The sequence below is a fragment of the Pyrgilauda ruficollis genome, unplaced genomic scaffold, assembly GCF_017590135.1.
Source record: "Pyrgilauda ruficollis isolate IOZ18807 unplaced genomic scaffold, ASM1759013v1 scaffold143, whole genome shotgun sequence".
Lineage (NCBI taxonomy): Eukaryota > Metazoa > Chordata > Aves > Passeriformes > Passeridae > Pyrgilauda > Pyrgilauda ruficollis.
This window is the reverse complement of record NW_024512877.1, coordinates 894,963-917,873: the sequence shown is the minus strand read 5'-3', so window position 1 is coordinate 917,873 and position 22,911 is coordinate 894,963. Positions and strand designations below refer to the sequence as shown.

At 45.2% G+C, this 22,911-nt stretch overlaps 1 protein-coding gene across 4 annotated transcripts in view; it reads right to left on the bottom strand.

Annotated features, from left to right (window-relative positions):
- The window catches only part of FAM168A (family with sequence similarity 168 member A), a 128,438-nt gene that overhangs the window by 68,955 nt on the left and 36,572 nt on the right, over positions 1 to 22,911 (bottom strand). For all 4 annotated transcript variants that reach the window (XR_005954592.1, XM_041460428.1, XM_041460429.1 and 1 more), the window contains exon 2: positions 20,821 to 20,904. The gene's annotated coding sequence lies outside the window, so the exon portion shown is untranslated. The remainder of the gene's footprint in view (positions 1 to 20,820; positions 20,905 to 22,911) is intronic.

The following is a 22,911-nucleotide window of genomic DNA, read 5'->3' as shown; positions in this document are numbered from 1 at the left end:
AACAGGATAAACATTTAAATTTGTCTGGGAGTCAATCACACCGTACAAAGCTGGCACATCAGCAGCACAATATTCCTGGAATTAAAATCAGATGAGGGCAGAGATAGCCTTTTAATAACAGATGGGTCAGGCTTCTCTGGGCTTTACTTGGTTAAATCCACTGTGCTGCAGATTTTTGGCTGTAATTTGTCACTTCCAGCCACAACTGTTCCAGTTTTCTGGTCACTTCTGGGATTTCTTCTCTGGTCAAGACTTGGAAACCCAAGGCAGGGTGGAGGAGCAGCTCCAGCCCCACTTTCCCATCAGGCAGCACAGCAAATCTCTCCCTGTCCTCTCCTCTTCTTCTGCTCACTCTGATGGATGGACCCAGATGGGTTTAGAGACTGGGAAACAGGAAGATGAACAGTGCAAACAGAGGTGATCAATCCTCCCTAACAGTTCTTTCTTCTTTAAATATTTTGGAATCTTCATTCTGAAACAAAGCAGTACCAGGGAAGATGAAGGAAGGCCCAGGCTAAATCTGTCAGCAGGAAGGGAGCTTTGGCAAGAAGTTTGTTTATCATCGTCTTTTTGTAATTTCGTGTTGGCAAGAGGCTCTGTGTTAACAAGCCCAGGAGCCTGAAAGTCTTTCCCATCCATAGGACAGGCAGACAGTGGCATTCCCTCACTCCATTTGGAAACCAAGCTACATGGAAGGAGAAAAGCAGACTCCAGATTTATGCTGGGCTTGATGTGCCCCCTAAAACCCAGAAAATATACAGGGCAACTCAGTACCACTTGAACAATAAGGAAAAGAACTTGGTGACATTTTGGGGGAAAGCTGTCAAGTGATGAACAAACTGGACTCAAATTAAGAAATTAAGAAAATCACAAGAATCATAGGCAGAGCTCAGTAAAACAACACATAACCAGCACAACAGAAAGCAAGCTTACAAAGGTGGCCAAGACAGAAATCTTTAAATGAAGGCTACAGATGTCTGTAAAGCTGTCCCAGGCCTCAAACACAAGTCAAACATTCCATACAGGAATTACCAGAGGTTAGTGGCAGACACTGTCTGAGGGACAAGAGGCAATAATCAGTGCATGTATGGCATGATCTCTAATACATGCAATATGCACTCAATTAGCATATTCATATTTCACAACCACTGGAAAAAACAAGAATTTTCCAGTCTGCCATCACAGAAGATTTTGAAGTGCTTTTATTCACCTAAACACTCCTTCAGGCTTCCAGTGAATACACCCAGCCCAGGAGGCCAAAACCAGGAATGCTTTTGCAGCAACACAAAAGAAAGGGCTGAAAGGCCACAGCAAGTCAACAATTCACAGATTTCTGCACATACCTTCCCGAACTAAAGAGTGGGAAGAGAAGTCTGAAGGAGCTTACAGTTTGCAGTTTATATCAGGAAAAAAGAACTACAAAATCCCCAGGCTATTATGGCTGGAAAACCCAGCCATGCTTCCCCATTTCCCATCACGGGGATAAGACTGGTTCAGGGAATGAATGGCACAGCAGAAATTGCAGATCAGCCATTCCCCTCTTCCTTAAAATAACAGTGAGTGCTGAGAGCAGAAAAACAGCAAAAAAAGTCCTGGAAGTATCTTGGAAATATTTGAAAGGAAAAGAATAGTTTGAAGCAGCCAAGCAAATATTGGCCTTCCCACGTGAACATCTGTACTCGTGTCAGATCGATCCCTCCTGGCTGCAGGGTCAAGGAGCTGAGGAGCCACTTGAAAACCCAGGGCTGCAGCATCTGTGTGGGTTAAACAATCACAAAATCACAGAATGCTTTGGGTTGGGAGGCACCTTGAAAATCCTCCAGTGCCACCCATTCCACGGGCAGGGACACCTTCCACTGTCCCAGGCTGCTCCCAGCCCTGTCCAGCCTGGCCTTGGGCACTGCCAGGGATCCAGGGGCAGCCACAGCTGCTCTGGGCACCCTGTGCCAGGGCTGCCCACCCTCACAGGGAACAATTCCTGCCCAATATCCCATCCATCCCTGCCTCTGGCAGTGGGAAGCCATTCCCTGTGTCCTGTCCCTCCATCCCTTGTCCCTCTCCAGCTCTCTTGGTGCAGTGCCAGGGGAACATTTGGACTCAATGTCCTGGGAGGCTCTTTCCAAGTTTAACAATTCCATGTCTGTACCTATGACTGATAATTTAATTATTCTTAGAATTCAGTGTTGATTTTACAACACACTCAGGTGTAGCCAGAATAAATCCACCTGGTTTAAGAACACAGAGTTGTCTGTAGCCTCACAGCTTCATATTATAAACTCTACAGAGAAAAAGCCTTTTTATATTGCACAAAAGATCCCAGCAGATATTACACAGCAATTCCATGATTTACAGCGCACACCCTTATTTGTGCCTTTTTTGAAAAAGAAGGAAAAAAATCAGGCCTTTGATTTGCAACCAATTTGTGACACATTTCTTTTCATGCTGATAAGCCTCATCTCTGCACATAATAAGGCTTTTTTTCTGCCATCATTTCTCCCTAACAATTCAATTTTCATCTTAAATGAACTCTATCAATCATACAACAGGTGCACATCACCTACTCAAGAGACAGATTTCCTTTCTCCAGATTTCTCTGTCCTCTGACAATGCCCAAATTGATAATAACTGTGATAAAACCCCCAGTCTGGTAAGGGACTAATTTTGGTAAGATTCTCTCTATTTTTTAATGAATTCACAAGTTTTTTTTCCATGCCTGGAAAATAAACTCAGTATTCCCAGAAGATGTTTTGTGAAATACTGGTGGTATGTTTTTCATTTCCTTAATAAATAACAGCAACTGAGTTCCTGGTTTCTGTTCAATGATTAATTCAGCTTTAAGAGATTATTCCAATAGCAAGGAAGAATTAACAGGGGACCTAGGAGGAATTAAATATATAATAAGCAGCCCAGTAGGCAGCACACACCGTGGGTAAGAGAGAAACCAGACTGGATGTGCATCCTCTGGAAGTGCAGTCCTAAGATATTGGACAATGTGACCAGCACAGGGAACACAGGGAAACCACAGGGCAGGGCCAGGGCAATCTTCACAGGAATTGCCAGGCAACAGGAGTGAAAAAAATGTCCTTGAGGGAAAGAAAAGGAGGGCAAATTATGAGAATAGCCACGACCTCTACAATCTGGAGAGCCTGGGAATACACACTTCAGAAAGAACAAATGTTACACAGCAAGACACTTCCCCAAGGTCCCCCCTTTCTCTATAAGTTTTTACCAAATTGACTTCTTTCAATAACTATAAAATGGTCTGGTTATTCCTTTTCAATTAATAATATGCCTTTAATCACATTGCAATATATATTTTATCATTTCTTATCTTTACCTACGTGAATTTAAACGCAATGGTGCCTGCATTTAGAATCAGAGCACAGTGAACGACACTCCATGAAGTATTTCCACATCAATTTCCCAGGGCACAGGTGTCCCTCATGGCATTACTGGGGCTGTGCCATCCCACCAGCACCCCTCAGCGTGCAGAACACCCCTGGTGCAATGCCAAAGGAAGATGGAAGATACACAAAACAAGGAGAGGAAGATGCACTTCACAGCCCTCTGTTTCCTCTGGAAATTAAAACCCAGCTGTGCCCAGATTTTGGTATCAGCACAACAGTGTCAGATTTGTCCTCCCAGTGTGGCTGAGGGCTATGGGAATGTAATTACAAAGGTTTTTAGGGTGGCACTTTTCATTTCCCCCTCAGGCAGCCTGTTTGCCACAGGCAGCAGTTCATCTGTGCGTTCTGTGGGTGTTTGAGCCCTTGGCAGAGGAAGCCCAGGTTTCCCCTGCTCCCACTTTTAGTTTTTAAATGAACACGAGCCCGCAGGTATTTCCAGCTCAGTGTGGATGGGCTGAGGTGAAGCTGCCATTGATGTTTTCACATCCCTCCTTTGTTCAGCTCAGCCAACACTAAAAGCAGCTCTAAAAACATTAAATGTGTACCTGCTCTTCTCCTGGTCTTTTATCTGATATAAAATACCTGTCCACTGGTGGGAAAGAGAAAGGGAGGTCTGATACTGAAGGCCAGGAACACCATTTTGGAAGGATTTTATTCTGCATTTTCACAGAAGGACACAACATGTTGGCAGAAGCTAAATATTATTATTAGCAAAAGGTTCTTCACCCAAATGGAGCAGTGGGATGGGCATGGCCCCGAGGCTGCCAGAGCTCCAGGAGTGTTTGGACAACACCCAGGGATGCATAGGGTGGGATTGTTGGGGTGTCTGTGCAGGGCCAGGAGTTGGATTTTGATGCTTGTGGGTTCTTTCCAGCTCAGGATATTCCATGATTCTATGATCTGTCACGGCAGCCTTGTGGAAGGAACAGAGCAGAATTCCCATCCCCACCACAGCAGCAGCTCCATAGCTACACTCCTGAGCTCTCGATGACCCAGGACTTGTAATCTCCTTCTGCTGGAGCATATTTGATACAAATGCTAATCCTCCTGATTTGCAATTCACTGCTGCCATCTGATCCTGAAAATCTTCTGCAGACATCAGAGCAGGCAAACAGAGAGCTGAACACGAGACAGAACTGCTCAGGCTGTGCTGCCAATTACCAGCAATTAAGAGGGCACTCAAAAAAATCCTCATCAGCCCCTGAACCACCTCGGAATCAGAGCTGGCATCACTGCCAAGCTTCCTGTGCCTCTCCAGCCTTCTGCACCCTGCTGTGTGCAGCCTGGGCTCCTGGACAATGTGTGCCATGGGTTACTGATTCCAGCCAGGCCACGGCCCCACCCTGGCTCCAGCAGAGGACAGCCCGTGCTGGGGAGGAAGCTTCCAAGGAACTTTGCTCCACAGGTGCCACGTGCAGGAACAGGATCTCCCCAGAGCTCTAGAAGAACACTGCAGCTCCAGATGTGTCACTTGTACATTAAAATGCCAGCTGAGGGCTTTGTGACAGTCTGACAGCCAACGGGATATGGTGCATTATGGAATCCCAGACTTTGGGTTGGAAGGGACCTTAAAGATCATCCAGTTCCACCCACTGCCATGGACAGGGACACCTTCCTCTATCCCAGGGTGCTCCAAGCCCCATTCAGTCTGGCCTTGGACACTTCCAGGGATCCAGGGGCAGCCACAGCTGCTCTGGGCACCCTGTGCCAGGGTCTCCCCACCCTCACAGACAGGAATTCCTTCCCAATATCTAATCTAAATTCATCCTCCTTCAGTTTAAAACCATTCCACCCTTGTCCGATCCCCTGTGCTGAATTCTTCTGCTGCTGCCCATTTATAAAATATTGTGACAATCCTGAAAATCCTGAGATCAATAGGAAAGCCATGTAAACTGAAGGAAGCTCCTGGAGGAATGCAGGGGTACCAGATTAGAAATTTAGAGGGGGAAATTCCAGAGGCAGAGGGAATGCAAAAGCAGCAAGTGCATCTCTGAGTCCAAAACCAGGAACAGAGGCTGAGTCATGGCTGCTATATTTGGTATAAATCCAGAGAAATCATTCCTAAAATAGGTTAACAAAATACTAAGAAGCAGAAAAGGGAAATTCCATCTTGAATATAGAGTGAAAAACTCCATCTCAGAGAGCTTAACGTGGTAAGGAAAGCCCTGGGGTCACCAGCATCCAAAGGGAATGAAATACTGGTGTAGCTGAAGAGGATCTTTGTTAGACATAATCCTGCAATTACAAAAGAGCCCCATGAAAATACAACTCCATTTCCCATCTTGTAATCCAGTCCTTAACACTTGCTTTCACCAGCAAAGAAGAAGCATCCTGTTCTGTTGGGCTTTTTAAGCCTGAGCAGTGTTTGCTCAAAAAACAAAGTAGGGCTTCAGATGAGCAGCAGGAACTCCGGGGTTTACTTTCCCAGGGGTGATGAGAACAGTGAGGATGTGCAGCCCTGGAAAGGTTTGGGAACTCTCAACATTCCCAAAAAAAAGGGGCTCACAGCTGCTCCAGCAGCTTCTGCCCACGACCTCGGATCATTTCCTGCAAAGCTCAAAACACCCTTGGCTGGGTGTTCTCACTTTGTATCCTACACAGCCTGGGCAAATCACTCAATTAAGTGGCTGTTAATTACAGCCGCACATCACCTCTTTCTCAGCATCAGCCTTGGGGCAATCGCACATCCTACCCTGCTTTGGTGTTCCCTGATGTCTGTGCCCACATCCCATGTCCCAGGAGAGGGCTGAAGCTGGGCTGCACCTGGGGTGGGTTTGGCTCCCCCCTGGCCAGGATTTTGGGGTGACTGGGTTAATGAGGTGATCCCACATATCCTACATATTCCTGACATAAGTTGGAGATTTCATATGGGTCTGTGTATCTTCTCACAGCGCTATCACCAATCAATCCAAAGACATCAACTAACAGAGGTTTCAGGGTAATTGAAGCTGCTCCACAGAATTAAACTTGTCCAGATTTCTAAACTATTCCATGACTCCTTTATTGGGGAAAACCTGTGCAATAAATCAGGAATATGGATCTCTGTGAAGCACAAGCACTGGTTTAACTGGAAGCTACAGACCTGAGGGTGACATTATACATCAAGTCCCAGGTCTGGTTGAGGAAGTCAGGAGACTTGCACTGAACAGGCCCTTCAAGCACCTAAAAACTTATTCTCTCTTCAGCAGGGAGGCTGAGGAAAGCCTTCCAGCCAGGGAATCCAGGGAATGCCACTGCCTGTGCCTTGGCAGCTCCCCTGCTCTCACCATCAGCAGCTGCTGGGTCTTGCTCTGCTCCCTCAGCTGCAAACAGCCTGAAGATGAATCATTATGAATCCCTGAACTTGCAGAAAAAGGGATCATTTTTTCAGCTCCAGTCTTCCACAACTTTTGGCTGGCTGGATCAGCAGCACCACGCCAAGAGCAGGTATTTCACCCAAAGATGCTACGAACACATTGCCAGGTTTGGACACAGCAAGAGGACAAGGAAAGATACAGAATCCCAGAATTTCCGTTGGGAGGGCCTCAGAGCTCATCAGTGCCACCCCCTGGCTAGGGACATCTTCCACTAGTAAGGGATGCTCCAATCCCTGTCCAGCCTGGCCTTGGACACTTCCAGGGATCCAGGGCCAGCCACAGCTGCTCTGGGCACCCTGTGCCAGGGCCTGCCCACCCTCACAGGAAAGAATTCGTTCCCAGTATCTGGCCAGAATCCACCCTCTATTATGATAAGTGGGATTTACTTGCCTTTTCTCACTTCTATCAATAATCAGTGCAAATTCACAAGATTAGCAAGTCAAAAGTTCTTGTCCGCAGCATTGGAACCACATAAAAAATATCCATAAACTTAAAGCAAAACTCAAAGGAAACTACAGATATCTGCCTTGAAAAATAAAGAAATTTGGCTATTCCTAAATGATAGGAAGAGCCTACAGAGATCCTCTGAAGGCTGGAGCCAGGCTGGGAGAGCTCAGAATGCTCACCTGGAGAGGAGAAGGCTCCAGGGAGAGCTCAGAGCCCTTGCAGGGCCTGAAGGGGCTCCAGGAGAGCTGGAGAGGGACTGGGGACAAGGCATGGAGGGACAGGACACAGGGAATGGCTCCCACTGCCAGAGGGCAGGGATGGATGGGATATTGAGCTATGGAGTCTCAATCCACACCGAGAGACTCAGAACAGCCCCTCAACACCTGGCCCCTCTCACTCCCTGCTTTGCTTGGATCCACGGAGCTGTTTGGGCTCAATGAGCAATTAGAGTATGAGAAAACAGATGGCTCTACTAACTTCTTGCAAAGTGTCATTTTGAGACAAGCCAGGTCATGTCACAACTTAATGGCTCCAGAGTAACTGCTTTCAGGAGCCTTGGAATAAAGGGATGAAGTTTTTCAGGCAGCAGAGTCTAAGATGGTCAATCAGATTGCACCAATTCCGCTTCCATCAGATTTTGTAATTTACAGCAGAGTTGACCATTCCTCACCATGAGGATCACAGAATCATCCACAGATTTGGGTTGGAAGGGATCTTTTCAAGGTATTTAATGACTGCAGAAAAGATGCATGTTGGGTAAAGTATTTATACGCTGTGTGTGTCTACTTCCTTTTCACTTTTTGTTTAAAATCCCAAAGTTTTTCCACATCTGGGCCTTTGGGACCACAGGGATGCTACTGGACTGTTGCACTGCTCCTGAGCTAATCCAGACAAATTTTTAGCAACTCTGAGGGCAGGAACTCCAGTGTACAATTAATCCAATGGTGCTACAATGAATTCTCATTCTCTTCATAGTGAATGCTTGGTACAGAGCAGCAAAACAAGACCAAAACATATTCCATCAGCCAACTGCACCACTTAGGAGTTCCCTTGCCCAGAAATCAGCTACAATTTGAGAAAGGGCTCATGGCTGTCATGGTTTTGTTGGAATTCACTCTGCCTGGCCCCTCAGATTTCTACATCCAAGGCACCTTGGACAGGGTAAAGTTTCTTTGTGCTTCTCTGAGATGCCAGTTTGGGACAGCTGCAAGAGCTCCCCTATTCCAGAAGTGCTCCAGTGGTTTGAGCAGCATAAACAGCTGATGTTTCCTGGGATGAGACCAGTTGGGATGACCAGTAAACACTGTCCCTTTTAACTGCTGCCAACATGTGTTTCAATGTCCCCTTCTGAATCAACCGGCACAACCTGAACTTCCAGCAACACAAAACACATGGGGGAATTTTCCGCTGGATTTTATGTCCAGCACTTGCCCACGTCACACAAAGGGCCAGAAAAACAGACAGCACTGCCCAAATCCATCCTTCATTCACTCATCCATAGAAGGGCACCGTGAACTCACGGCTCATTTCAAAGGCAAAGCTGCTCTTTGTAACTCAGATGAGAATCTGGCAAACACGCCTTTTTCCAAAGCATGAATCCTGCTTTTCCACTGCAGTCTCATCGTAGATAGGGCCAGCTGGGGGAGAGGTAATTCTTTTTTTTTTCCTGAAAGACAGGACCTCCATTCTATGCAAATTAATGTTCAAAATACAGTTTTAGGCTAGAGTCTGCAGTTTAGCGATGCCACCCCAGAGAATGTTCCTTCCCAACCTGTCACCAGCAGGTGAGTTCTGGCAGCTCATTTAATGCAGAACTGGAAGAAAATTGGATTTGTTAACCTGAATTTAATATTCATAATTAGGTTTTAACTTCAAAACGAGTTAAAGACGAAAACCAATTTTAAAATATAATTCCAAGAACATATTTACTTATGGCTTTTGAGCTATTCCAAGGCCAAAGTTGGCTGGGTACCTATACCAGGAGCATATCCTACAGGGTATTTACCAAGAAATTCCAGGGGATTTCTAGTTATTAAAGAAAGACAATCTGACCTGACAACTCCTTTTTCAAAGGCTTCCTGAAACACGGGTGAAAGAGCTGGGAATTGTTGTGGGAGGGGGATTTAGCACTGGTAGAGTTACAAAACCCCCAGTATCCTGGGGTTCAGCACCCAACTGGCACCAAGAGGCTTTGCCAGCCCCAAATAAAAATAACAATACAGCAGCACCCCCATCAGTGGCACAGTGTCTTCCCTAGTTATTCTCACCACAGGCACCCCAAAAAAGAGGAATTTTCAGGCTAAGTCAGAACACACAGTCGAGCAGCTTAAGGCACTTCATATTCTCAGGTTTTTTGCCCAACTTCCCGCAGATTTCTCTCACTATGTCCTTCCCAGCCAAGAACAGCAAATGGAAATCTGCTCCACATCCCTGTGAGATAATGGTCTAATACAAGTGGAAAGTATTTCCTTATACCAGGAGAAAACAGCCATCAACAAGACAAAGAGGGGGAATTGCTCATTCCTAAGTGTTTCCGGATGAGTAGGAAAAGGGGAAAAAAAAGATGTTCTGGCTCTCTCTGAAACACATCTGAAAGATTTCACTTCTCCTACATCTCAGAATTAAACAAACTGCCACCAAAAGCCCCACGTGGTGTTCCTAACTTGGGAATACTGTACATTCCCTGCTTTATTTTGGGATTTTTGATGTGTTTTTCCAATAGCAAGAGCTGTGTTTACCGTGAGGACTCCGAGGGCTGAGCATGCTGTCAGTCATCCGGAAATTCTGCAAACAAACAGCACTTCAGCTCTTCCCTGCCAAGAATAAAATCTTATTTGGGACAGAGAAAAAGCCAATGTTCTCTAAAGTGAGTAGGGTGACATAGAAATTTGCATCTGTTCACAGGAGGATTTAAAATATGGATCATTTCATGTAAGAAGAGTCCAAAGGTGGGAAAATTAAAGGCAACAGACTGCCTGTGGTCTGCTTGAGGAATGTGAGAGAACCTCCAAAAAAATGGGGGAAGGAACAGGAGAGCAGGGAGGAGGATGCTCAGTGAAAAACAAAATAATGGGAAGCAAATGAGTCAAAATCCAAACCAAGAAGAGCTTAAACAAAACTACAGAACACCTTAAACAAGCTAGAAAGTAAAAATAGCACATACAGATCTGCTCCATGTTTATTCCAAGTATGGAAAGATTGGGAATTTCCAGAGAACTCCACAAGGGAAGACTAAGCAAATATATGCTAAAGTCAATAAAATCAAATATTGTTTACTTTAAAAGTCAGGGGAAACTCAGAATGCCCTGTCCATGAGGTGTTTGAAAATCCTTTATCACATTCAAATCGTTCACTGTGTAACAGCACAAGACTTGTCCTTATCTTTAACAAGTGTCCTAAGGATTATCATGGAATTAGCCAATGTCTCCTCTCCCATGAAGCAAAGTGGCTGGAATGCTGCAGTGCCCTCACTCAGATAAACAGACACAGCATGGGAAGCAAAATAACTCAGCCCAAATCCTTCAATTGTGGCTAAAGAGTCCAGGACTGGGGAATAAACCACCTCAAAAAGCTACTTACAAAAGCCCCAGTGAGACACTATTATAAAATTAAAGTTATAGGACAATAGGAAAAGGGAATGTCATGGATTAGGGAGCAGTTAAGCAATAGGAAACAGCCTGTATTAAACATGGGATTTTCAGACTTCCAAAAGGGTGACAGCAAGGTGCTCCCAGAGCCTTTACAGGGACCAGCAGCGGAAACTGGGAAAGAGACAGAAGAGACAAAGCAATGTTTGTGGAGATTAAATTATTCATAAGAGTCATAATTAAGTTGGGAGATTCAGAGAGCCCTGAGAGAAGTGCAGGGAGTGAAATCATCTGCTGAGAGATGCAAAGTAGCGTGTGTGTGCTGAATAAAATAATAAATCCTGCTCCTATTGCAGTGGCTGATGTTTTAGAAAGATCCCCTAGAGGCAATTTTTGGCTATCCAAAAATCACTTATAATGGGGCTTCTGAAATGCTTGATTGAATGCTGTAATATTTGTATCCATGCAATGGAAACTAAATGGCCAAATGATTAAAAAATGCATTAAACACTGCACTTAGTTATCTTTTTTTCAAAAATTAACAGCATTTCTGAGTTAAATTCCAGTGCCTAAAGGGGCTTCAAGAGAGCTGGAGAGGGACTGGGGACAAGGCATGGAGGGACAGGACACAGGGAATGGCTTCCACTGCCAGAGGGCAGGGATGGATGGGATATTGGGAAGGAACTCTTCCCTGGCACAGGGTGTCCAGAGCAGCTGTGGCTGTCCCTGGATCCCTGGCAGTGTCCAGGGCCAAGCTGGACAGGGATTGAAGCAGCCTGGGACAGTGGAAGGTGTCCCTGGCAGAAGTTCTGCCTCCTGTCCAGGTGGAACTTCCTGGGCTTCAGTTCCTGCCCTTTTCTCTGGTGCCATTTCTGGACCCCATGCAGCAGATGTGGGACACCCTTTCCCAATGCATCCTTACATTTTAATTTCCTCTGTTTTAAATTCATCAGCCTGCAAGAACATTCAAGAGCCAGTAAAACTCATTTGTGTTTGTTCTGAGGCTGACCCTCATTTCTGAGCCACGGCAGAGCAATACAAAAACGGGATCATAAACCTGGCATTTGGGTTTTCTCTTTTTTAAACCACACCTATTTCACAGGTGGGACTGGAAAAGGACAAAGAAAATGGCACAAAAGATGACAATGGTGACGAGAACTGAAGGTTCAGCTCTGTGTGTGGCCTTCTGCAGAAAAAGCAGAATCAAAGGAGCAGACAAGAGAAGGAACTCTATAAAAACACACACAGGGGAAGGCAGAGCCACAGGGAATCCTGCTCTCCCTGCACTGGCAGCAAGCTCTGGAGCAGGGGGATGAGAACAAGGACAATGTAAGTGTAAGGATGATTTTCTCCTCTCGTTTTACCAACAGATACTCCTACTATCAACTGGTAATTCAGTTAAATTATCAGGAGAAAAGTGATGATCTTACACTGCCCACTCTGCTCACATTATTGCCCATCCCTGTGCCTCGGTGAGGTGCTGAAGGCAGCACGTTACAACAATTTCTTTAAGCAGTATTTGACTGATAACCTCCCATGTCCAAGGAATTCCGTTTTTTTTTTTTTAAATCAACACTAGCACACCACTCAATTCCTACATGGCATTCAGCTGGGATCCTGCAGACACAAAGCCTTCATAAAACAAAAAGCTTTCTTTTCCCCCAATGAATTATTTTAAGGTTACAAAAGAATTAATTTTTTTTCCTCATAAAGCAAGTTGTCGTTTTGTTTGAGGAAAAAGAATACACGTTTCCTCTTGTGTAGAAGATATTCTGATTGCATTACAGGGATCCTGCTGATGCACTTGCAGTGCCAAATAACCCTCAGGAAAATGAATTTTTCAAACAGTAAAATATATGGATTAACAGTTTAGAACACCCACACCCACTCCATAATCCCCAGGGCTAAACCCAACAAATTCCTAGGCTAGTTCATGAGCTCACATGCAGGAATGCAGTGCCAGGGATGCAATACTGTGCAGTCAGGATGTGTTTTATCAGCTCAGGGGCTCTGACAACAATGCAGCGCCTTGGCAGAGCGCCGTGAATTCCACTGAAGGCTCTCCAGCCAGGCTGGAGCTGCATGTGACAAATGAAGCAATGATTCCCAAGTGAACTGCAGGGAGATGCTCTGGCAGGCCACGAGCACTGTGGGGATGGGAATCTGCCATTCCTGCACTCTGGCAGCTGGGGGAAGGCAGCCCCAGGGTGTGCTGGTGACATTCCGGGGTCATTGTTCCACCAAGAGGAGCAGAAATGGAGGGGAGCAGTAACAGTGGATAAGCTGCTGTGGTCTTCCCATACAGCACAGCTACACCCAGTTACTGTCCCCAGTCTGCAAACACCTGTAATCCTCTCTAAAATAACAAGAGAATTGGCTTCTCATTCTGAAATCCCACTTCATTTCAACATTAAATGCAAAATATTTAGGGGCTCCAGCCCGAGTCCACCGGGGAACCAAAGCTATCAGCTTGTAAAGCCCTATCCAAGCTTTAATGAACTGGCAAAATAATCCTTGAGCAGTACCTGGGACCAACAGCAAACCCCTTTGCTGGTAATTCTGATGAATAATCAGCAAACCCCTTTACTGATAACTTCTGATGAATAATCAGCTCTTTTCCAGGCACTTTTGCTGAAGAAACACCTTTTAAACCTGACCCACCCAAAGACAAGGCAATAGCAGCTCCACAAATGTAGTGCTGCTTGTTCCATAGAATCCCACAGTGGTTTGAGTTGGAAGGGGCCTTAAAGCCCATCTCATTCCATCCCCTTCCATGAACAGGGACACCTTCCACTAGACCAGGCTGAACTCAGAGAAGAGCCTAGAGAAGAAACAAGGAACTTCATTTTTAGGTGGCCTCACAAGTTATAAGTAATTAATTACCCCCCAGCTGCCCTAGCTTTCAGTCCAAGACACCTTTCATGGATGAATGACTTTTTAGGGAGAGAATCCTGGACAGAAATCCTGCTGATAAGGCCTCACATAAATATAGAACAAACTGAAAGTGCAGCTACTGACTTCCAGCCCCGTTCTGCTTCTTGAACTTTGCAATCCTGACATTAAAGATGTCTTATTTTTAACTTGAAATTACACACTCAGCCGTATAGAACACACAAAACACAACGATTCTCCTCGTTCCCAGCTGTGACCAGCAGAAAGACTGACAGACAGGCACAGGGAGCACTCTGAAGTGCCAAAGAATTTTCAGCCACGGTGTCCTGACAGGAGGGGGTAGCAGGGGAAGTCGGGCTCTGTTCCCAGGGAAAATTTCTTCTCCAAAAGGGTTGTAAGGAATTCCAAAATGAGAAAGGACTTTGGGCAGAAAGAATTTGTGAATTTTCCCTGCTATCAGTTTGTCTTCAGTTTTCCTAATTTTTTGTACCTAACCTCTCCATTACACAACCAGACCACGTCCAAGGCTAAACAGGATCCTAATGATTTCCCATTAGCTAAACTTCCCAGCAGAACACTTCCAAAGAAACAAGAGGTCAAAACCTGCCATCAGCAGAAGGAAAATTTCAAAGCACCAGGAAACCAGCTGAATTGTTACTTTTCCTACTCCAAATCTGTATCTTGTAAGGACCCACTCCCCCATGGAAAAGCTGCAAAATACTGACCCAAAGAAAGGCATTAAATAACCATAAAAATATAAAAGTTTAAGAACAGCTGCTGTGTAATATCTCCTGACTGGATACAGCATGAATATGGGGGAAAAAGGGATTTTAAATGTTTGGTCTGTACAGCAGCAAGAACTCACTCATCCTGTTTTACTGAGTCAGCTCCAAAGGGGCACAGACCACCTACTCCCAAATTGGACACATCCATCCCAAATTGTACGGGGGGATTTCACCCACTGAGCAACGGCAGATTAGGAGGCTTTGAGGACAATTATGTGGGATGAAAAGGAGAGAGGGGGAACCCTCAGCCTTGAATGAGCATATGGAACACCAACGTCTAGACAGTGCTGACACCTTTGTCTTTGGGAAGAGGGATTAGGGAAGCAATCTGGCTGTGCTGTCCCTTGTTCGATACGAAACCAGAAGACACTTTGGGCTAAAGGCCTGGCCCTGCTCCAAAAACCACTTTATTATGAAGGAGCTGAAGAAAAGGAGGTCTGTAAGAGTGAGAGTGAGGTTTCTGCCTGGCAGTCACAGCAATTAAATGAGATGCCTTGATGAGGAGGAAAAAACCATCCGAATAAAATCCAACGCCTCAAAAGAACAGGAGAAAGTAATTTGAAGAGTAGGTCAAGCCTCCCGAGGGGATTACCTTTCCAGTTTGAGACTTAATGCTGGAGACATGCTTGGAAAAGCTGACCAGTGAGATCCTGCTGATCCCACGGATCACCCCACAACGTCTGGATGCTCCAGCACAAGCCAAGTGTTAAAAGGGAATGTGGGAAACCGTGTGAGTTAGGATCAAAACTGGCAGAACTAGAAGGTTCCTTCTCTTCCCTCCAGCCTCCCTTCCTCCCTTCCTTCCTCACTATGACATTGCTGGGTTAAAATGTGTCTCATCAAACCCCAGATCACATAAGAAACTTGAAAGATCCACTTCAAAGAGTTACTTGGGCAAACAAAGCATTTAAGTCAATTTAATGCTTCTCATACTGGAAAGAACCACTTCCTTCAATGGGAAAGGAAAACAAATAATGGAGAGACAAAGCTGGGAACATTTGTGGGAGCTGGGAATAACCAAGCCCAGGCTCTCCCTTCCCTGGCTGTTCCAGTGCTTCCAACATGATGGACTTCTCACCAAGGATGTGCTGGCTGAGAGTGAAAAACTGAACAGAAGCCCAAAGGCTTTCACTCTTACCCAAAAATCCATCTGCCAAACATGGAAGATGCTGGAAACTCACTGCCCCAAGGACTTGGATGTGTTCAGGGAAGGGAATACAGCTCTTAAATACCTCCATGCCTCTAAAAATATTTGTCATTTCAGATCTGTGCTGCTGTTAGGAACCAATTTTTGCTAAAAATGTGTTTAAAAGGCAGTTCCCATCTCCCTGAATATCCAGAGGATATTTCCAGTTCAATACTCCTAAGTCCTACGGTACCACCATCATCCCTCCAGGCATGCAGGAAGAAGGAAGGGAGAAGGAACCTTCCAGTTCTGCCAGGAAATTGAGGCAGAGCTGGAGGATCCAACTGTTGGCTCCTTAAGGACAAGTTGGGATGGAAGCCCAATCCAACCTTCTTTTTATGGAGCAGTTAATGTGATAACATCTAAGAGAGAAGGAAACTTTATACAGACAGAGGGAAATCTTAATTCTCAAACAGACCAGAGGCAATTACCAAAATTATAGCAATGGAATTGTTTTTTTGCAGTCAAGCATAATTATGGAAAGTCTATTGGAAAGAAAGCTTAGGCTACGATTTGCATTTCAATTAATTTTCAAACCTTCGTGTGGAGAATTGATGGCCAGAATTGAGAAGTACAGGAACTACCAGACACTGAAATACACTCATCAATATAATATAGGATTTCCAAGGATACAACTCAGACAATGTTCCAGTGCTTAGGGCTTTTTGGTTTTTTTCCAATTAGTAGAAAATGGATAAAGATGTAGAGGGAAAGAAAAAACCACCAGTGCTACCACCTGGCTCTGCTGGGTGGTACAACAGGACGAGAGGGAATGGGAAGAAACTGGAATGAAGGAAGCTCCACCTGAAGGAGAGGAAGAACTTCCCTGTGAGGTGACCATGCACTGGAACAGGCTGCCCAGAGTGGGTGTGGAGTCTCCTTCCCTGGGGATAGTGAAAACCCACAATCCCAGGGATGGTGGACACAATCCTGGACTACCTGCTCTTGGGGATCCTGCTTGAGCAGTGAGGTTGGTTTAGATGACCTTTGAGTCCCTTCCAAGCCCAGCCATTCTGGGATTCACAGGCAGCTGAAGCACTGCACGATGGGCACATCCAAGGCTCCTGAGAATATTTTCCTTCCTGAGGTTTACCAACAATGCCCAAGACTGACAGCAAACCCTCGGGATATCATCCCTGCCAATCTGACAATCCCAAGTTATCACTTCCACACGTTAAAAAGGAACATTTCTGTCTTAAACTATCTGCAAAGTTCTGCCCAATTGCCTTACAACTTTATTGATTATAATTGGCTCTTGCTCCTTCAGCCCAAGAATTTCACACAAAATTCCAATTACACAATCCAGCATGAGACAGCCAGAGATACAGACCCTCTAACAAGCTTAGCAAAAATCAAAGGGCTAAATCAAAAACTGGCTCACACCAAGTCTATTCTTTGTGCAGTCAACCAAGACTAATTAATGCTTTTAATGGCAGTTTACCCCTTTTGGCGCCATAAATCAGAGCAGGCAGCTTTTCTGAATTAACAAAAGAATCTGTGAAAGGTGTAGCTCATTAAGCACACTCCCAAATTCAAATGCACTTAATCAGAACCAGGTACATTGAGCAGGAGTGTAGTCCAGGAGCAGAGCAATCTGCAGGCTGTACACAGGGAACATTCATTCATCAACACAAACAAGGCTGGCACGCCAGGGACAGGGGCTGAATTATACATCTGAGAGAAAGGCCCCTGCTTCCAGCATGGCTTTTGTGAGGGCAGGAATGTGGAGAACTCTGTGGGAAGGCGCTGTGGAAAGGTGGGGGGGACAAGGAGGATGTTTCCCATAAGCTCACCTCAGCCACAGAGCCCTTGAACAGAGCACACTGCTGCTGCTGAGCTGCTGGAGCAGATCCAGACAAGGCACCAAGGAGATCAGAGGGATGGAGCAGCTCTGCTGGGAGAACTGGGATTATTCAGTCTGGAAAAAAAGGCTTTGGGGTGACCTAATTGTGACCTTCCAGGACCTGAAGGGAACCTACAGGAAAGATGGAGACAGACTCTTTACGAGAGCCTGGAGTGACAGAACAAGGGGGGCTGAAGCCTTCTCTCAAACTGACAGACAGGTTTAGATTGGATCTTGGGAAGAAATCCTTCCCTGTGAGGGTGGGGAGGCCCTGGCACAGGGTGCCCAGTTAAGCTGTGCCTGCCCCATCCCTGGCAGCATTCCAGGCCAGGCTGGAGTACCCTGGGATAGTGGAAGGTGTCCCTGCCCATGGCAGGGGGTGGCACTGGATGGGCTTTAAGGTCCCTTCCAACCCAAACCATTTGGGCATTCTATGATGTACCTAAATAAGCTGTAATAGATCACATAGGGAAACTTCCTCCTTGTATAAGGTGATGAATTTATAAAGATTAATGACCCAGCATTTCATCCTAGGTTACACTCTTGCAAATACTTTTCTGAGTCAGACCCACTCCTCTAAAAATTCCCATTTTAAAATATTTTTTGCCACAGTTTCTTCCCAATATTCCCATCCATCCCTGCCCTCTGGCAGTGGGAGCCATTCCCTGTGTCCTGTCCCTCCATGCCCTGTCCCCAGTCCCTCTCCAGCTCTCCTGGAGCCCCTTCAGGCCCTGCAAGGGCTCTGAGGTCTCCCTGGAGACTTCTCCTCTCCAGGTGAGCACCCCCAGCTCTCCCAGCCTGGCTCCAGCCCTGGAGCAGCTCCGGGGCCTCCTCTGGGCTCTCTCCAGCAGCTCCAGGTGCTGCTGATGTTGGGGGCCCCAGAGCTGGATGCAGCACACAACTTGGCTTGACAGAAATCATTTTCCATATCACATGTTCTCTGAAAGGAATTTTGTTCTCCAAAACAGAGCTGGCAATGCAGGAAAACTTCAGATCTGTGAACAAAGGATTCGCTCCTGCACTAAAAAAATTCACTAAATGATGTTCCCAACAGCATCAAAGTGTCCAAGAGCTGCTGGCAAAATGCTCCACTTCAGCTCTGGATTCAGTACATTCCCAGCCCAGTGAAGACCCCACCAAACTGGCAGAAATGCTCAGGAGATTTAAAGTCCAGAAATTTTCCACATGAGTTCAGAAACGTTGAGGAGCAGAAGTATAAAGTCCAGGCCCAGTTCCAAATTCCACTCACACACCCTGGATAAAAACCAGCCTAATGTAAAAGCACATTTAGAAATATTTACATCAAACCAAACCATTACAGAGATAAGAGAGGCATTTATAGAAACACATAGATTTTACACACACACCGTGTTTAACTATTTAATTGCTGGAATTTCAATTAGGATGTGGGGGAGTGAGGTATTTCCCAAGCAGGAAACAACCTAAGTAAGCTAAGACATAGAGCACTCACACATTCAAGTTTAACTCAATTTCCTCCACATTTTGATTTCCGAATGAACACTGAGTCTAACAGGGAGGGGTTCAACTCAAGATAAAGTCACCCAAAAGTAAATATTTGCTGGAGATCCCCAGCAGGGCTATCACACCTGGAGAGCAACCTCGATCTGCTTGGTCAGCCAAGTCTCCACAGGCTCCATCAATTCCACTCTTGAGCTTCAAATTTCTTAATCCAGAGCTGGATTGGAGCAGGAGCCTTTGGAGCAGGAGCTTTCTTATGCAAAGCCAGCACTCCACATATTCCCACTTGAGACACAATCTGGTTCTCTGGATCTCTCACCCATCACTTCGTCTTACTTTGTGTCCCTTCTCCCACCTCACCACCCACCAAACCCATCCTTGGCTTTGTTTCTCCCCTTCCATATCCCTGGATTTCTGCTTCTCAGATCCCAAAAAAGCTGCACAGCCCAAATGGGGAAAACCATACAGAAAAAAGGGATGGGAGCAGCTTCAAAGTACCTTTTTTTTTTTTTTTCATTTATCCTTTTTTCTAGCATGAAGAGGGGAAAAAGGGGAAGCAGGAGATGGACAGGGGATCACTGTTGTTGCCTCAAACAAGGAAAAGCTTTTCTGAAATCCTTGGCATTTTCTGTCCCATCCCACCTAAGCTGGGGTGGTGGGAGAGGAAGAAATACCCAGATTTTGTCTGTACCCAAAGAGGAGGCATTGATTTAGGGCAGCTTTCCCAAAGCAGGGCTGGAGTGCTAAATTATTGTGAGGATAAGGGTCAGAGTGTGCCCAAAGGTTTGATCCCAACGCAGTGCAGCACACCCAAGAGCAGCTGACATTTAAAGTTCATGTCATTAAGTGAGCAGCAAAAGATATAAAATGGAAAAAAACATAGAGGCAAGCCTGCTTTTTCCATATTCCTGCACAAGAACAGCTGGATGGGGTCAGACAGACACTTCAGCACCCCTGTGTCTTCTCTGCCCAACAGGAAAGTGTGAATCCCTGAGGGAAAATCGAAGGGCAGGCACACAGGGACATTTTCCCAGCATACTTTCCAGAGGGATTTCCTGAGGGGATATGTTCCTGTTTCACAGCTCCTGTAGATCATGTTCTCTCACTGTTATAACATATTAAATTGTTTTACACATATATATATATATAAAATATTTATATATATAAAAATATATGTACATGCTCTAAAGGCTTGACCTGCTCAGGTCTCATCATGCTGGGCTCTATAAACCAAAATAAGGAGTTAAGATAGAAACTGCTCCAATCAAATTACACTGCAAAGTTTCTATTTGAAAATACTGTTTCCAGCTTTCTTCTCCTAAGAAAGAGAAACTATTAGAAAACAATTTGCCTGTCTCCAGGCAAATGACAGAAGTTTACATCAGGAATGGTGTCTGTGCCAACCCGGGGATTTTGACCCAGCTAATGAACACAAGTCTCCTTTTTAATATAGAACAAAAATGTATTATTTACTAGGAAGATATTAAGACTAATAAACACTAAAACAAGAACCCCTCCCACAATTCTTTATAGGAGCAGCACATAAGTAGTGTGTGTTTTACTCAGGCTGCTGAAGACCTGGTGTTTATTAACTTTCCAAATCAATACAATAAAACACACCAGGCACAGAGTGTTGCTGGAGCTGCAGCTTATGCATTTCTTGACCCAGAAATCACTTCTCATTTGAAAATGTAAAGTGCTTCTGTAGCAAAGTGAAAGAAGAGTATCAAACAGCAACAGCTGCAATCTCCAAGGCTTTCCTGTCTGGAGGGAGCAGGGAAAGGGTTTTGGGAGGAGCAGCTATAACTGAATGGCACAAAGACAGGATGAATTGGTACCTCTTGGATACGAGCTTCCTTGGGATGGAGATAATCCGGAGAGGAGTGTGCCTGGGCAGGGAGTCTTCACAGCATTCCAGAGCTCTGCAGCAACAAGGACAGACAGAGAGAGAGAAAAACACCCGTGAGGCTCTGTGGAAAACCTGCTGGAACAAAACAAAACACTCTTCCAGCTCAGAGTGGTCTTCACCTCCACTGGAGCAGAAGGAGAAATGGGACATGTAAGAAATGCAGGCAAAAAAAGGAGGAGCGCTGGAACCGCAGGGTACGAGGAGAGGGAAGGGATACCCGAGCTGGCAATAAGACCAAGGCCTTCCCAGCTTCCCAGAGAGAGAAAACAAAGTCCAAGCTTTCATTTAAATATTTGTTTACCAGCTATTTGCCAGGATTTGGGACTAAACAGGTTTTAGCCTGAGTTTTACATGTTACTCCTACATCCTCCCTTCCCAGCTGACACAAAAGCTCTGAGAACTGAAAATGAAATCCCTCAAAATGAAGTGGAGCACCCAAAAAAAGCTCCACATGCTTTATGCATTATAGGGAGGAACAGAAACCCTACTGTTCCCAAAGCAGGACCAGCTCCTTGGAACAGTTGTTTATTTTAATCAACCCAGTACCAAAAGGTTTACATTAAATATTTTTTCATGGTTTCTAACCACTGATCCTGTATTAGTTTACATTCACTCAAAAAACACTCTGGGGGAGAAAGCAGGAGGCAGAAAACATTGAATCCAGTAAAACAACTGAGGTTTTTTAGGGAGTGCTGGCACATCCCACCTTTCCCTGTAGGATTACACCACCAGACCCTTCCAGCCAGCTAATGAAACAGCATGAATTTGTAAATGAACAGAAAACAGTAAAATCTTCATTTTTACCGAATCTTTCTTCTTCCTGCCTCCTGCAGGAAGCCACCACCTGCCATCAGAGATGGCATCCTTGGAGGGAAGTCAAAACCCACCCTGCTGAAGCTCCAATGGCCCAATAATCCCAACCCTGGTGCTAGCAGCAGCCTGAGCACACTCAGGAAAACGGGTCAGGAACATCTCCACCTGTTGCTCCCAAGGGTGTTTGACTTCAGTATTTCTACATTATAAGAAGCATATTCATTGCTTGGAATTTAATTCTGGTTTCAGGCTTTTTGACTTGTTTTTATGGCCCTTCAATTCAGAGATAGAACCCTAAAATATCTTCAGGAGAGAGAGGAAAGCATAAGTGAATTTCAGCAGAGACAAGGACTTGACAAATCTCATCCCATCAAGCTCTGCAGTGGCAAATTAGTCTTTCTCAGAGCACATTCTGTACTCAGAGTAGCCTCAGTACTTCAGGAGGCACCAAATATAACACAGCCCCATTTTAACTTCCTTCCAGGAATACACACACTCATTTATTAAGAAGACGTGGGCTGCAGCTCCATTTCCAACAGCTTCAGTAACGTTTTGTAAAATTAAACAAATTACTCCTTTTGTGGCAAGTAAGAAGCTGAAAATAAGTGTTCAAGCAAATGGGGGAGAAAACCACCTCCCTCACATCTTCCTGCCCCCTTGGATTTTGGGAAAGTAAGCCTTGCCTGCTGCACCAGGCTCAGCATCAACCACAGGATCACCAACCACTCCTTTGCTGCTTTCACACCTCACTCCCCACACCTTTACCATCATTATTTCATTTCAGAGCTGCTCTGATACCTCAGTTTGCTCCAAGTCCCCATTTTGGGATATTTTCACATCCTCATGTTTGTATAAACCAAGGAAGTCCATAGCTCTTGCTGACAAGCACTAAAGGTGAGTGTCCAATGGTGCTGAACATCCAGAGGGTTTCCAGGATTTGGCAGGAGGACAGCACTGCCACAACCTTTAATGCTGAGGGATTCTCCAAACATTCCCCCTTTTGTTCAGCTCTGGCTGCTACAGAGAGAGAGAAAAACAGTCCCCACCTCTCATTAACGTTGGTGCTGCATCTTTCTTTAGCTGCAACAACATCAATACCTGCTTGCATTGTGCTGCCACTCAGCAGATTAACCCTTTTTTGGATTTTTTTTTGTTCCTTTTCTGTCTTTTCCTGACCAGAAGTCAAAATGATTCAGTTCAGAGGGAG